Raw genomic sequence first — 14,396 nt, forward strand, 5'->3', positions numbered from 1 at the left:
CCCTGGGGGTTCCTGGGGCCGGTCCCCACGCCCTACACCGGGTCAGCAGGTGCCTCGCGGGAGTGCGCTGGGCCCGGGCTGTGGCCGAGGCCTGGTAAACGTTCGGGGAAACTGATTACAGCTTGAAAGGCATCCACCAACGCCTGCTGGGCCCGGTCTTCTGTGTCGGGGGCAGGGCGGCTCTGAAAATACCAGCTATTTGCTTGCCACTCCAGGCCGATGGCAGACGTGGAGAAAACGAACTGCCAGAGAACGGGAGACGCCCATTCCCGAGGGCGCGAGGCAGCCACAGCCAAGTGCCACCATGACCCCGCCTCGGATGGACCGCAGCCCCCTAGCCCTCCGAGAAACCCTGCTCCCGAAACCACCCGGCAGACGCTGTCCGCTTTGAGATTACAGCAGGGAGAAGGACACATGCCTGTCTGGCCGGGGAACTCAGCCACTAACCAAGATTTAGCCTCCGCCATCCCAACCCAGGAGGCAGCTCCAGATAGGGGGCGTCTGCACATAGCTTCCCACACTTGGTCCCCGCGGAACACAGTCCTGCTGGCCTCAGCCTATGGGAACCCTGCTTCATGTAAAGGTCACCTAAACTCTGCCTTCCCCCATTCCCATAAGAACTCTGCCTTTCCCTTCGTTCTTGGGAGGCTCTCCCTCATTGCAGTGGGTCAGTACACCCGATTTTGTGGGACTACAGGTTTGCTCCTGGTGGTCTTGGGCTGAAGGGGCTGCGAAGGTTACTGAATTTCATGGAGGTAAAAATTGCCCGCGGGAGATGTCATAAAAGTCCAGGTGCAGTAGGTTTCCTGGTGTGATGCTTCAAAGTTATCTTCTTACCTGGAGCCCCTTCCAGATGCAGACTTCAGACGTCGGAGGTTAATCAATCTGGAATGACCCCACAGCCCATCCAGCTCCAGCTCGGGATTCACTCCTGCACTATATCCTAGGGATTCTGGAGCCAACAAGATCGAACTTCGGGCACAGATGGCAGGGCTGTGGGGTCGAGCTTGGCTGCAAGCTCCAAACACTTATGCAATCTCTCTGAGGGTGATCTGGCAATTCAGAAGTCAAAAAAACGATAGTGCCCCATGACCACTTCTACCACTCTGGGGAATAGAGTTCAAGCAAAGCTTCAAAAGACAAAAAGCAAGCTATGCAAATATGTTTTCTGCTGTGGTGTGGTAAAGGTTAATCCCCCAGCTGTGGTGCACACCTGGCAAAGAATGGAGGAGCTGACACTTATTAATCATTACTTGCAGTGTACGTATATTAACTCCTGATGTCTGCAAATAGCCTGCTATTACTCCTGCTTGACAATGGAGAAGGTGAGCCACAGGGAAGTTAACTCTTCCCTAAGCCCACACAGCTAATAAGGGAAACAGCCAAGGTTCACCCCAGCCAAGCCCTGCTCCACTGCACAAGCCCGGAACAATGTATCTATGCTCAAAGTTAATATCATAAACCACTGTGCTGCTAAAAGGAATGACTATTTTAATAGCTAGCTAGGAAGGTGTGATAGATGACACAATACTGATAAATGAAAGACAAAAATAAGGATGTAATGCAGAAATGACAGTAATGATTTAAATATTACTTTAATTTAGTCAATTTAAATTTAAATAACCACATGTGGCTACGGACTACTGTGTTAGAAACACAGGTGCATATCCAAACCTAAACACTGGTTATTTCTGAATGGAAGAATTATCAGGGGGGTTTCCTTATTTTCTCCATACATTTTGTATTTCCTGTTTTTTCCACAATATTTCTTTTATAATTGGAGTAAGTTTTAGTAAGAAAAACTAGAGGTCACAGACTTCACTAATGGTTGTTGATTTAAGGCCTATATATTCTCTTACTGGATTGACTTTTAATTCTGTGTGCTCTGGTTAAATAAATTTTAAGTCCTTTCTTTCATAGCTACACTTTATGAAATTTTCCAAGATCCTGACAAAAATTCTTTTTTTTTTTTTTTGCTAATCCCACACAAATGTTTGACAAAAATTCTTTGACCAAACTCTAGTCAGGATTCTGAGCCTTCTCCTAGGGCCATTGTACACTTCCCTGTGACATCCGTTTTAGTAATCCCTGCTTTGTCAATTTAGCAAGGACTCCCTGCCCCTGATAGCTGATCCCCCTCGGTGACATCTGATCAGGCTCCCCGTGCTCCACCATCCCCCATGATGTCCAATCACCCTGGCCTGCCTTCAGCAGGAATCCTGTGAGGTGGTTTAGCCACAATCCCTCAGACCCCTGAAGTGTCCTTTTAGTAACTGTCCATCCACTGACCCCTCCCCTGGTCCTTGGCTATAAATGCCCACTTGCCCATGCTGTTTTTGGAGTTGAGCCCAATCTCTCTCCCCTGCTGCAAGACCCCGTTGCAGTGGTCCCTGTACCTATCATGATGGTTGTGAATAAAGTCTTTGGTACCATGCTTTAACAAATGCTATTGATTTTTTTTTTTCTTTAACAGTTATCTTACCCAGATGTAATTTCTTCTTCCTGGGAGCCGCCATGGTCCTTCCCCTCTCCTGCAGCACTTAGTCCAATACTGAATCTTCATGATGTGACTCTTCATAATGCACATGGTTGATGCAGGGAGGAGCCCTCTCACCATCATGTCTCCTCACCTCCTCTGGCCGCTAATATTGCTGGAGTGGCTAAATGAGTCCCAGGATTAATTATCTCAGCCATTTCATTTTTCATTAATTATCTCAGCCATTTATTAACCAATAAATCTCAGGTTATTTATTTATTTATTTATTAATGTTTTTGAGATGGAGTCTTGCTCTGTCACCCAGGCTGGAGTGCAGTGGTGCAATCTCTGCTAACTGCAACCTCCGCCTCCTGGGTTCAAGCAATTCTCCTGCCTCAGCCTCCCATGTAGCTGGGATTATAGGCGCCCGCCACCATGCCCAGCTAATTTTTATATTTTTAGTGGAGACGGGATTTCACCATGTTTCCAGGCTGGTCTTTAACTCCTGACCTCAGGTGATCTGCCCGCCTCGGCCTCCCAAAATGCTGGGATTACAGGCGTGAACCACCGCACCTGGCCATCATTTTCAAATAAATAATTTTTAGATAAAATGTTGTGAAGAAAAGCAGGTTGAGCTGTTAGTTACAGGAGGTGATACTTGAGCTGAGGCTAAAAAAAGTGAAAGAATGGACCAGGTGCAGTGGCTCACGCCTGTAATCTCAGCACTTTGGGAGGCCAAGGTGGGTGGATCACTTGAAGCCAGGAGTTCGAGACCAGCCTGGCCAACATGATGAAACCCCGTACCTACCAAAAATACAAAAATTAGCTGGGCATGGTGGCGCATGCCCGTAATCCCAGCACTTGGGAGCCTGAGGCAGGGGAATTGCTTGAACCCAGGAGGTAGAGGCTGCAGTGAGCTGAGATTGCAGTCTAGGCCACAGGGCAAGAGTCCATCTAAGAAAAAAAAAGAAGGAATGAATGAATCTGGGGCAATAGCAAATGCAAAGGTCCTGAGATGGGCATCCACTTGGACAGTTCACAAAAGAAGCATCTGAGGGGCATTGGGATACGCCGCCCCAAAATATGCCTCTTTGCATGTGGATTATTTTGAGTTAAAGGCCATTAAGACCAGCAGACCACAGGAAAGGCTCTAAAAACCATTTTCATTTTGTAAAAGAAATTCACATTTATTATAAAGGAAATTTCCATGTCTCCCTCTTCCATGCAAGGAAGAGGATATCTTGTAACAACTCTTATCAATGGAAGAAGGTACTGGCTTATTCTGCATAACAAACCTTCCTAAAGAACCCTTGTTTACCATACTTTTCCTGGGCACCTTCTGCTGAGGTTTGAATATGCCCTCCAAAGCTCAGGTTGAAATTTAATTGCCATTGTGTAAGAGGTAGGACTGTTCAGAGGTGATTAGGCCAGGAGGCCTCCACCCTCAAGGATAGATTAATGCCATTGTGGGAGTGGGTTGTTATAAAAATGAGTTTGGCCCTCTCTTGTTCTGTCTCTTTCACCCTCTCTTGCACTTCCACCCTCCTTCCATGGGACAACGTAGCATAAAGGCCCTCACCAGATGCCAGTGCCATGCTCTTGATTTCCCAGTCTTCAGAACCATGAGCCAGATAAGCCACTTTTCTTTATAAATTACACAGTCCGTGGCATTCTGTTACAGCAGCACAAAATAGACCAAGACACCTTCCCACAACATGCCTCTCCTGCCCAGAAGCTCCAGGCCTTTTCCTTTGTGTCAGCCTAAGATGATAGATGAACCCAAGTTCTGACCCCACTTTGGGTTATTCATTGCCAGGTACTGCCATGTGTAAGTGCAATGCACATGCCAATTAACTTGTTTTTCTCTTGCCTGATTGAATTGTCTTTGGCTGGTGTAATTAGAGGCGCCCTAGCTGGAGACCCTAACATGGGCCAGGGAAAAGATTTTTTTCCTTCTGTAAATAACCAAGAGTTGGATTCAGCTTCATCTTCCATTTTAGCAACAAAACTGCCAGGCTTCAGAACAGGCAAAATGGAAAGAAATTGGGCTATGCTTTTATTTTACATAAAGCTGAAAAGCAGGTTTACCCTTCTAAGAGAAAGGATTGTTCTGGCAGCCTGGATGAGAGCAGTGACCAGGCCAGAGCATCTACTAACCTCAGCATCAGGGAATCCCTGTTTTAGACTGTCCTCTACATCTCTGTCTTCTCTTTTTGGGAGGTCATTTTTTAAAAATCACTAAGAAGGGATGGATGCTGGTTCTGGTTTAGTTACTATTGTAGTGAGCTATTCTGTGTTGTTGGAGATAATACGTTACCTTTAAAGTTCTTTTATCTGTTTTTTGAGACAGGGTCTCATGGTGTCGCCCAGGCTGGAATGCTGTGGTGTGATCACGGCTCACTGCAGCCTCGATCCTCTAGGCTCAGGTTATCCTCCCACCTCAGCCTCCCAAGTAGCTGGAACTACAGGTGCATGCCAGCATACTCAGCTAATTTTTGTATTTATTATAGAGATGAGGTTTTGCTATGTTGCCTAGGCTGCTCTTGAACTCATGGGTTCAAGCCATCCACCCAACTCGGTCTCCCTAAGTGTTGGGATTACAGGCATGAGCCACTGTGCCCAGCCTAAAGTTCTTTTAAATAGGTATTTAAGATTCGAACTGTAGCAAGTCCCCTGTCGTCTGCCTCAGAAAAAGAGATGAAAGATGTCTGGTGAATGGATTAAAATGCTGTGGGACTTAGAAGTGGGGTGTGGAAAGCAGATATTTTTGGTCTGCTAGGCTTAAGCTTCTTGAGGACCTGAAGAGTGTGTCATTGATTGCTGACGAAATGAGTGACTCAGAAGCACCGCCAGCCCTTGAGACCGCAGGTGTGGAGGGAAAATCTCTCTGGGATCCCAGCAACACCACTGGCAGATCTGTGCTGGTCAATTTCGTGTTAGAAAGGAACACAGACCCAGGCTTTCAGGAAATGAAGATAAATAACAAATGCATTACTTTTGAGAGGCTGGTAATTATAAAGCTCAAGGGAATAAAGAGCCCACCAGCTGGAATGACACTGTGGAACTGATGCCTTCCCTTCACTGGGGTGTGTCAACAGATATTCTTCATGACATTAATGATTTTAACACACTGACATTAAAGGAAAAAGAATCCATGAGACCAGAGTGATACTAAGAAGAAACGAAATGGAGATGGGGAAAGAAGGAAGCCGTTCCTCTCTACAGGATGCCAAATCAATACAGGAGATTTTGAGAACTACTGGACAGCGGCCACAGGGGAACAGGGGATTCACTGCATCTCGAAGCCTCACCCTACACTTTACCTTTATTAGCTATAAAAGGGAAAAGGGATTTGCAATGGAGAGGTATGGCAGACTCCAGCTTCATAAAGTGACGCAACTTAGCATCGCCACCCAGGGGATAAACCCACACTGAGTCTGATTCAGTGCACCGAGAAGGACAAACATCACTTACTGTGCCGTAACATAACGCAGTATATTACACACTAACATATGTAGTATATTACATTCCCTAGTAACACAGTACAGGCTTCTAGGACACTGTTTGTAGAAGTGCAGGTAATACTTGAAGCAGTTTCCCAAACTTCCAAATAAAAACTCTTGACAGGGCTTGTGACTAGCACATTCCCAAAGCCCCAAACCCAGAATTCCACCCGCTTAGTGAGCACCTCCAGGGCATTTTTTTTTTTTTTTTTTTTTTTTTTTGAGATGGAGTTTTGCTCTTGTTGCCCAGGCTGGAGTGCAATGGCACGGTCTCGGCTCACTGCAACCTCCACCTCCCAGGTTCAGGCGATTCTTGTGCCTCAGCCTCCTGAGCAGCTGGGATTATAGGCGCCCATCTAATTTTTGTATTTTTAGTAGAGATGGAGTTTCACCATATTGGCCAGGCTGGTCTCGAACTCCCAACCTCAGGTGATCCACCCGCCTTGGCCTCCCAAAGTGCTAGGATTACAGGCATGAGCCACTGCACTCGGCCATCTCCAGGGCATATTTTCACTGTGCAATGTGGGAATCTCTGCCGCAGGGCAGGCTGCGTTTCTAACCCAGTGACCCAGTTCTACCAGGACTTCCCCAGTATGCAGATGGGGGCGCAGGGGCTCTCAGGGGGCCTCAAGGCATCTGTGAGCTAGGCCTAACTGCTGCTACTGAATGACTGGGAGATGAGTTCCAGAGCTGGGACGAGAGTGGGTCTGGTACCCTGCCCCAGCCCTCCCCTGACAGGAGTTAGTGAGGGACAGATGAGCATGCTAAAGAGACAGCAAGCTGGTCACACCCTGGGGCCACCACCCTGCTGTCTTCCAAGTCAGAAACATGTCCTGACTTTGGGGGAGAGGGTATATGTTAAATGGGCCCACCCTGGGAGCTGTGGTGGTCACTGTGGAGCTGAGCAATGGACTGCACTCCCCGCTGCCCCATAGTGACCAGGCGGTGGGTTTCATCCAAGGGGCAGGGCTCAGAAGGCCAGGCTGAGCCACTGATATGCATGTCTGCACCCCACCACTTCCTGCTCAGTCAGTATCAGGCCCAGGATGAAATCGGCACTTAAGACGCTCAGGGGTCCTCCTACCCGGTCTGGCCAACACAAACCTGCCAGCATAGTACTGAGTGGAAGATTCCAGTGCACCCACGGGCCTGGCTGTTAAAATGTCTGCCTCTCCAGAGGACAGGTTAAGTTCACACTGAGAAAGCCTGGCTCTCTCCAGCTGGCCTGAATTAATGTGAGAAGGATGAGCACAGCACCTGTGGAAATGGCGCTGGAAAACAAGTGTCCCTAGGAACTGCCTCTGCGCCACCCAAGTGCGCCAGCCCGGTGTCCTCAGACAACCCAGGAGGAGTCCTCCATCTGGCCACTTCCCACCCGTTAGGCCCCGAGGGGACAGCAGGTCAGTGAGACCCGGACCCCACCAGCAAAGGACCCTTCCTTCATTCATCAGACACTGGCTCCATCTGCAGTGCACCTGCTGCCAGCCAGGCACTGAGCTTCACATCCACACAAAACACAAGACCTCTGATACGGTTCAGGTCTGTGCTCCCACCCAAACCTCATGGTGAATTGTAATCATGTTGTTTTGGAGGTGGGGCCTGGTGAGAGGTGACTCGATAATGGGGTGGATTTCTCATGAATGGTTTAGCGCCATCTCCTTGATGCTGTTCTCAAGATAGTGAGTTTTCATGAAATCTGGTTAAAAGTGTGGGCCCCACCCTTTGCTTCTGCTCTGGCCATGTGATCTGCTGCCTCCCACCTCGCCTTCCACCATAACTGTAAGATTCCTGAGGCTGCCACAGAGGCTGAGCAGACATCGGTACTACGCTTCCTGTACAGCCTGCAGAACTATGAGCCAATTAAACCTCTTTTCTTTATAAATTACCCAGTTTCAAGTATTTAGACAAATGCAAAAATGAACTAATACAACCTCACGGTTCTGGGGGCTGAAAAGTCTAAAGATGGAGTGTCGTTCTCAGTGTGCGGTCAAGATGCCAGCAGGTTTGGGGCCTGGTGAGGCCCTTTGCTTCTTCCATGGTGTCTTTTGCACGATGTGTCCTCCGGAGGGGAGGAGGGCTGCATGCTCACATGGCAGAAAGTGAAAAGCCAAGAGAGAACCCACTCCCAAAGCCCTTTCACTAAGGCATTAAACCCACCATAAGGGTGCAGCCCTCACGGCTTAATCGCCTCTTAAAGGCCCCACCTCCCACTACTATTACACCAGCAATCGAAATTCAACACAAGTTCTGGAGGGGAGGGCATTCAAACCCTTGCCCCTTCTCTGAACCCATGGGACTTGCCCAGCCTGCCAGCCTCCCTGGGCTCTGACTCCTTCCTCAGCCTGTGTCTCCACGGCCCACAGTTCCATCAAAACATCCTGCTCTCCATCTCCAGACTCCCAGCCTGGCATTTCCAAGATTCTCCCCTTTCACAGCCCCTCAAATCCAAATCCTGCAGCAAATGCTGGAGATTCTATTTCAGTCCTCTCTTGTCAGGACTGACAGTGTCAGCTGGAGCCCCTGTCCTTTGGGACGCCTGTGAAATGGTCCTGAACACCTCAAGTTGGACCCTCTCAATATCAGTTTGGGGGTGTCCCTGATGTCACCCACTGACCCTAATGTGCTTCTCGGCGCCTTCAGTTTCCACATCAACACAACTCCTTATAGGTTAGTACAATCCCTTTGAAAAACCGGCAGTGTTCACTAAACAAACGCCTCCCTATGACCCAGCAATTCTACTCCAAAGAAAACATCCAACAGAAATGAATACTTATGCTCACCCCAAGGCATGTACAAGAACGTTCAGAACAGCCCTATTCAGAACAGTCCCAAACTGGAAACGATGCAAACGTCTATCATCACTGGAATGGATAAATACACTGTGGCATATTCACATCAACACAAGGATGAGTCATCTACGACTTTGCTCTCCCACATGGATGAGTAATGCTGTGTGAGGGACCAGCCCAAAAGAGCACATCCTGTTCCCTGAAGCCCTCAGGTGTCAGACCTCTACCCTGTTAGGAAGGAAGTGGCTGAACCTCCTGCTGTGTGCAACTGGAGGGGCTGTGAGGAGTGGGATCTGGACAAGCTCCTCATCGCTGTCTGGTGTATACAAGTGTGAAAGTGCACTGTGGGCACACTTGGCAACCACCCCCTTGTGGGCAGCGTCTATAGGTGTGGTGGACCTCCCCAGACCTGGGCCACGGGCCTGCGGGGTCCCACATCCCACGGTCATTCCCTACCTTATCCAATGCCTCTTGGCCCTCCCCACACTCAACAGGGCTTTAGGTCCTTCATTAAGACCAGTGGTGCCAGCGACGCCCAGGCCTTCTCCACAAGCTACAAAGAATCTGCCCAGCAGCCAGTCTTCCCAGGAGGAGGCCAGGAGCCACCAGCTCAAGACTTGACTTCCTTTTTTTTATTTTGGCGCAATCTAAGTTCATTGCAACCTCTGCCTCCTGGGTTCAAGCGATTCTTCTGCCTCAGCTTCCTGAGTAGCTGGAATTACAGGCGCCCGCCACCGCGCCCGTCTAATTTTTTGTATTTTTAGTAGAGAGGGGGTTTCATCAGGTTGGCCAGGCTGGTCTCAAACTCCTGACCTCAGGTGATCCACCCACCTCGGCCTCCCAAAGTGCAGGGATTACAGGCATGAGCCACCACACCCGGCCATTGTGTTTTGTTCCTTGTGGGGATGCACAACCCTCTTCAAACCCGTGGCTACTGCTCTTGGGGTCCTGTTGCTGGGGGCCCTGCAGTAGACTCCACACAGGTCCTCCTGCCTCCTGGGCCCCTCCTCAGAGCCTCCACAGGGTGCAGACTCCACTCCCCAGATGGAGATCTGAGCCCAACACCCTTCCTGCAAACCACTACCTCACAAGAAAGACAATAATCCTACACCCCCACCCCAGACCCCTTCCTGGCAGGTCCCCAGGCTGGGCATGGGCAGGGCAAAGACAGACTTGAGGAGGTGGCCAGGGTGAAGGCGAACACTGGGCCAAAGCTAGTGGGCATCCTGATGTGTGGATTCCGAAGGGACCAGGTGAGCAGGGAGCAGTACTGAGGTCAGTGAGGCTGGAGGGAGACAGAGGAAGTCCATAATCAGGGAGCTTGGGAGCCGCCTGCTGGGCAGGGAAGGGCTGTGGACACCAATCTGGCACTCTCAAGCCCTTCCCCGCCTGGCTCTCGCCCTCCTCTGGCCCATCGGTGTTTCCCTTGGGAGTGGTGTGGGTCCCCACCTGGACTCATCCTGGGGAAGCTGCCTCCTGGAGCAGGTGGGATGCTAGAGCTCCGCAGGGCTGGCCTGGTTCACTGTGAAGCCGCTCCTGAGAGCCTGCCTAGTGCAGAAGGGCCCCGAGCTGGCTGCTCTGCCTGCCTGTAACGGGGCACCAAGCACAGGATCTGGTAACCCCACTGTTTCTGTACGGCTCTCAAGCTAGGAATACCTTTTACATTTTTTAATTATTGAAAAAAAATCCAAGTAATCATGGTGTTAAAACAATATGAAAATTGAATTTCAGTGTCCATAAATCAAGTTGGGACACAGCTTCTCTCATTCATTTACGGTTGTCTAAGGTTCTGTCACCCTTCGACAGCAGAGGTGAGCAGCCAAAACAGAGACTGCACGACCTGCAAAGCCTGAAATATTTACTGGCTGCTCTTTACGAAAAGAGTTGGCCATTCACTACCCTGGAGTGTGGACCTCTGGGCGAGGAACCCACGTCTGTAGCGCTGCCTTGCACATACAGACTCACAGGTGAATCCTTATGAAGGAGTCCCATTGGTTCTGTATGCAGCATGCCAGGCAATAGGGTGCTTGGGAGGGGAGGCAGGCTGGCCTGGGCAGGAGGATTCTTGGAGGCTCCTTTAAAATTCACTACCTCACTCAGGGTGATGCACATTAAAACTCAATGGAGCCAGGTTTGGTGGCATGCAGCTGTAGTTCCAGCTACTCCAAAGCTGAGGTGGGAGAATCACTTGAGCTCAGGAGTTTGAGTCCAGCCTGGGCAACTTAGTGAGACCCTATGTTTTAAAAAAAACGACAACAGCATAATAGGCTAGCAGTACTCCCCCCAGAACAGTTAATATTAAAATTACAGACAGTACCAAGTGCTAGCATGGATGTGGAGCAACTGGAATTCTCACACACTGCTAATGGGAGAGTAAAATGTTATAGCCGTGTTGGTAGGTTCTTATAACCGGTTATAACCAGTAGGTAGGTTCTTATAAAGTTAAACATTCACATGCCATATGACCCAGCCATTCTGCCTTTAGATATTCATCCAAAAGAAATAAAAACATATGCCTATAAAAGACTTGCACAAGAATGGTCACAGAAGTCTTATTCATAAAGCTCCAAACAGGAAACAGCCCAGGGGACTATCAACAGGCAAATGAAGAAACAAAGTGTGCTATATTGAAATAATTAATTACTATTCAGCAATGAAAAGGAATGAGCTGCACGCATCCACCTGCATGAATCTCACAAACACCATGCTTAGCTGAAGGCCAGACACACAAGAGCAGACACTGGACGATGCCATCTACATAACGTTCCAGAACAGGTGACAGTAATATGTCATGATGGACACCAGACAGGGGCTGCTAGAGTCCAGGGGCAGGGTACTCGCGGAGTTTTCTGGGGTAATAGCAACGTTCTCTATTTTGATAGGGGTGTGAGCCACATGGGTGCATGCATTTGCCAAAATGACTTGAACTGTACACCTAAGATCTGTGTGTCCTATTATATGAAAATGATACCTCAATAAGAAAATATTCTTAGAAAAACATTCACTAGGTCAAGGTAAAACCCAGAGAGAGCTAGTGACTCATGACTCCATCAGGCAGGTGATGTGGCCACTCTGGGCCTTGCAGCAGCAGGAGGAATTCCAGCGGGGGCTTTGAGCCCAGTGTGATTTGTCCAAGGGAAAGTAAAGGAAGGCTCCTGGCGAAAGCCTGTTTGCTCTGCCCAACCGTTTCACCTCGGCTGTTTGGCTTGGGTGGAGTCCAGGCCAGGCGCACCCACTGAGAAAACAGAAGAGGATCGCTGGCTGCACTAGGAAATGCCGGGGTGGGGGTGTGGAGGAGGACCAATATCCCTAGTGTGGGGATTTCAATTCCTTCCTTTTTACAGGCAACCTCCCGCCACTCAACAGGTGGCTGAGGGACCCCCGCACCAGGGCAGCACCTGCTGGACTTGGGTTCACCAGCAAACGAGTAGGTCTGATACTCCTCTCAGGGTCTAAGGTGAGACAAGGACAAGACTGAAAAGAGTCTAAGGTTTGAAAAGACAAGGGAAGGTCATCTGCTCTCAGACAAGCATGAGCTTTACCTCAAGGGAACTCTCTGGAGGAAACCTATTGTTTTCAGACTGTTGCCTTCTAGAGTTCGAGTCTTCATTTTTCAAACTGCTTTACTGAGATACAATTTTTATGGCAGAAAGCTACCTGTTTAAGTGCACAAGTCCATGGTTTACTGTATATTTACGGAGTTGTGCGAGCATCACCATAATCTAAGTGTTAAACTTTTTCATCACCCCCCAAAAGCCCTGCGCACCAGTCACTCTTCCTTCTCCCCTACCCCAGCTCCTGGCAACCACCAATCTGTCTCTGTGGATGGGCCATTTCACATAAACGGAATTATACACTACGGAGTCCTTTGTGTCTAGCTTTTTTCACTTTAGCATAATGTTTCCAAGGTTCACCATGTTGCGGCATGGGTCAGAAATTTAATTTTTTTTTTGAGTCTTGCTTTGTTGCCCAGGCTGGAGTGTGGTGGCACAATATCGGCTCACCACAACCTCTGCCTACTGGGTTCAAGCGATTCTCCTGCCTCAGCCTCCCAAGTAGCTGGGACTACAGGCATTTGCCACCATGCCCAGCTATTTTTTGTTTTTTTTTTTTTTAACGACAGAGTCTCACCCTGTCATCCAGGCTGGAGTGCAATGGCACGATCTCAGCTCACTGCAACCTCCGCCTCCCGGGTTCAAGCGATTCTCCTGCCTCAGTTTCCCGAGTAGCTGGGTTTACAGTTGCTCACCACCACACCCAGGTAATTTTATTTTTGTATTTTTAGTAGAGACGTGGTTTCACCATGTTGGCCAGGCTGGTCTTAAACTCCTGACCTTGTGATCCGCCCACCTCAGCCTCCCAAAGTGCTGGGATTACAGGCGTGAGCCACCGCACCCGGCTAGAAATTCAGTTCTTTTTAAGGCTGAATACTATGCCAATGTCTGGAGAGTCAGTAAAAAAAAAAGTCCTTCGAAATCTCTTAATGTATAGAAAGCTGAAAACCCTGGTTTATATTATACAGGAACTCTCACACACTGCTAATGGGAGTGTAAATTGTTACAGCCGTGTTGGAAAATGGTTTGGTAGGTTCTTTTTTTATTTTGAGACACAGTCTCACTCTGTTGCCAGGCTGGAGTGCAGTGGTGCAATCTTGGCTCACCGCAACCTCTGCCTCCTGGGTTCAAGCAATTCTCCTGCCTCAACCTCCTGAGTAGCTGGGACTCAGGCACACATCACCACACTCAGCTAATTTTTGTATTTTTAGTAGAGACAGGGTTTCACCATGTTGACCAGGATGGTCTTGATCTCTTGACCTCATGATCTGCCCGCCTCGGCCTCCCAAAATGCTGGGATTACAGGTGTGAGCCACTGCGCCGAGACCAGTAGGTTCTTATAAAGTTTAACATTCACATGCCATATGACCCAGCCATTCTGCCTTTAGATATTCATCCAAATGAAATAAAAACATGTGCCTATAAAAGACTTGCACAAGAATGGTCACAGAAGCCTTATTCATAAAGCCCCAAACAGGAGACAGCCCAGGGGACTATCAACAGGAAAACTCTCCCTGTTTTTTCGTTGTTTTTTTGAGAGTTTTGCTTTGCCCCCTAGGCTGGAGTGCAGCAGCACGATCTCGGCTCACTGCAACCTCTGCCTCCCAGGTTCAAGTGATTCTTGTGCCTCAGCCTCTCAAGTAGCTAGGATTACAGGCATGGGCCATCATGCCTGGCTAATTTTTATATTTTTAATACAGACAGGGTTTCACTATGTTGGCCAGGCTGGTCTTGAACTCCTGACCTCGTGATCTGCCCGCCTTGGCCTCCCAAAGTGCTGGGATTACAGGCGTGAGCCACTGCATCCAGCCGCTCCCTGTTGCTTTATTTATTTATTTATTTATTTGAGACACAGTGGCGTGATCTCAGCTCACTGCAACCTCTGCCTCCCGGGTTCAAGCGATTCTCCTGCCTCAGCCTCCCGAGTTGCTAGGACTACAGGTGCCTGCCACCATGCCTGGCCAGTATTTGTATTTTTAGTAGAGATGGGGTTTCACCATATTGGCCAGGCTGGTCTCAAACTCTTGACCTTGTGATTTGCCCACCTCAGCCTTCCAAAGTGTTGGGATTATAG

Source organism: Mandrillus leucophaeus, unplaced genomic scaffold (assembly GCF_000951045.1).
Source record: "Mandrillus leucophaeus isolate KB7577 unplaced genomic scaffold, Mleu.le_1.0 Scaffold1109, whole genome shotgun sequence".
In the NCBI taxonomy this organism is placed as follows: Eukaryota; Metazoa; Chordata; class Mammalia; order Primates; family Cercopithecidae; genus Mandrillus; species Mandrillus leucophaeus.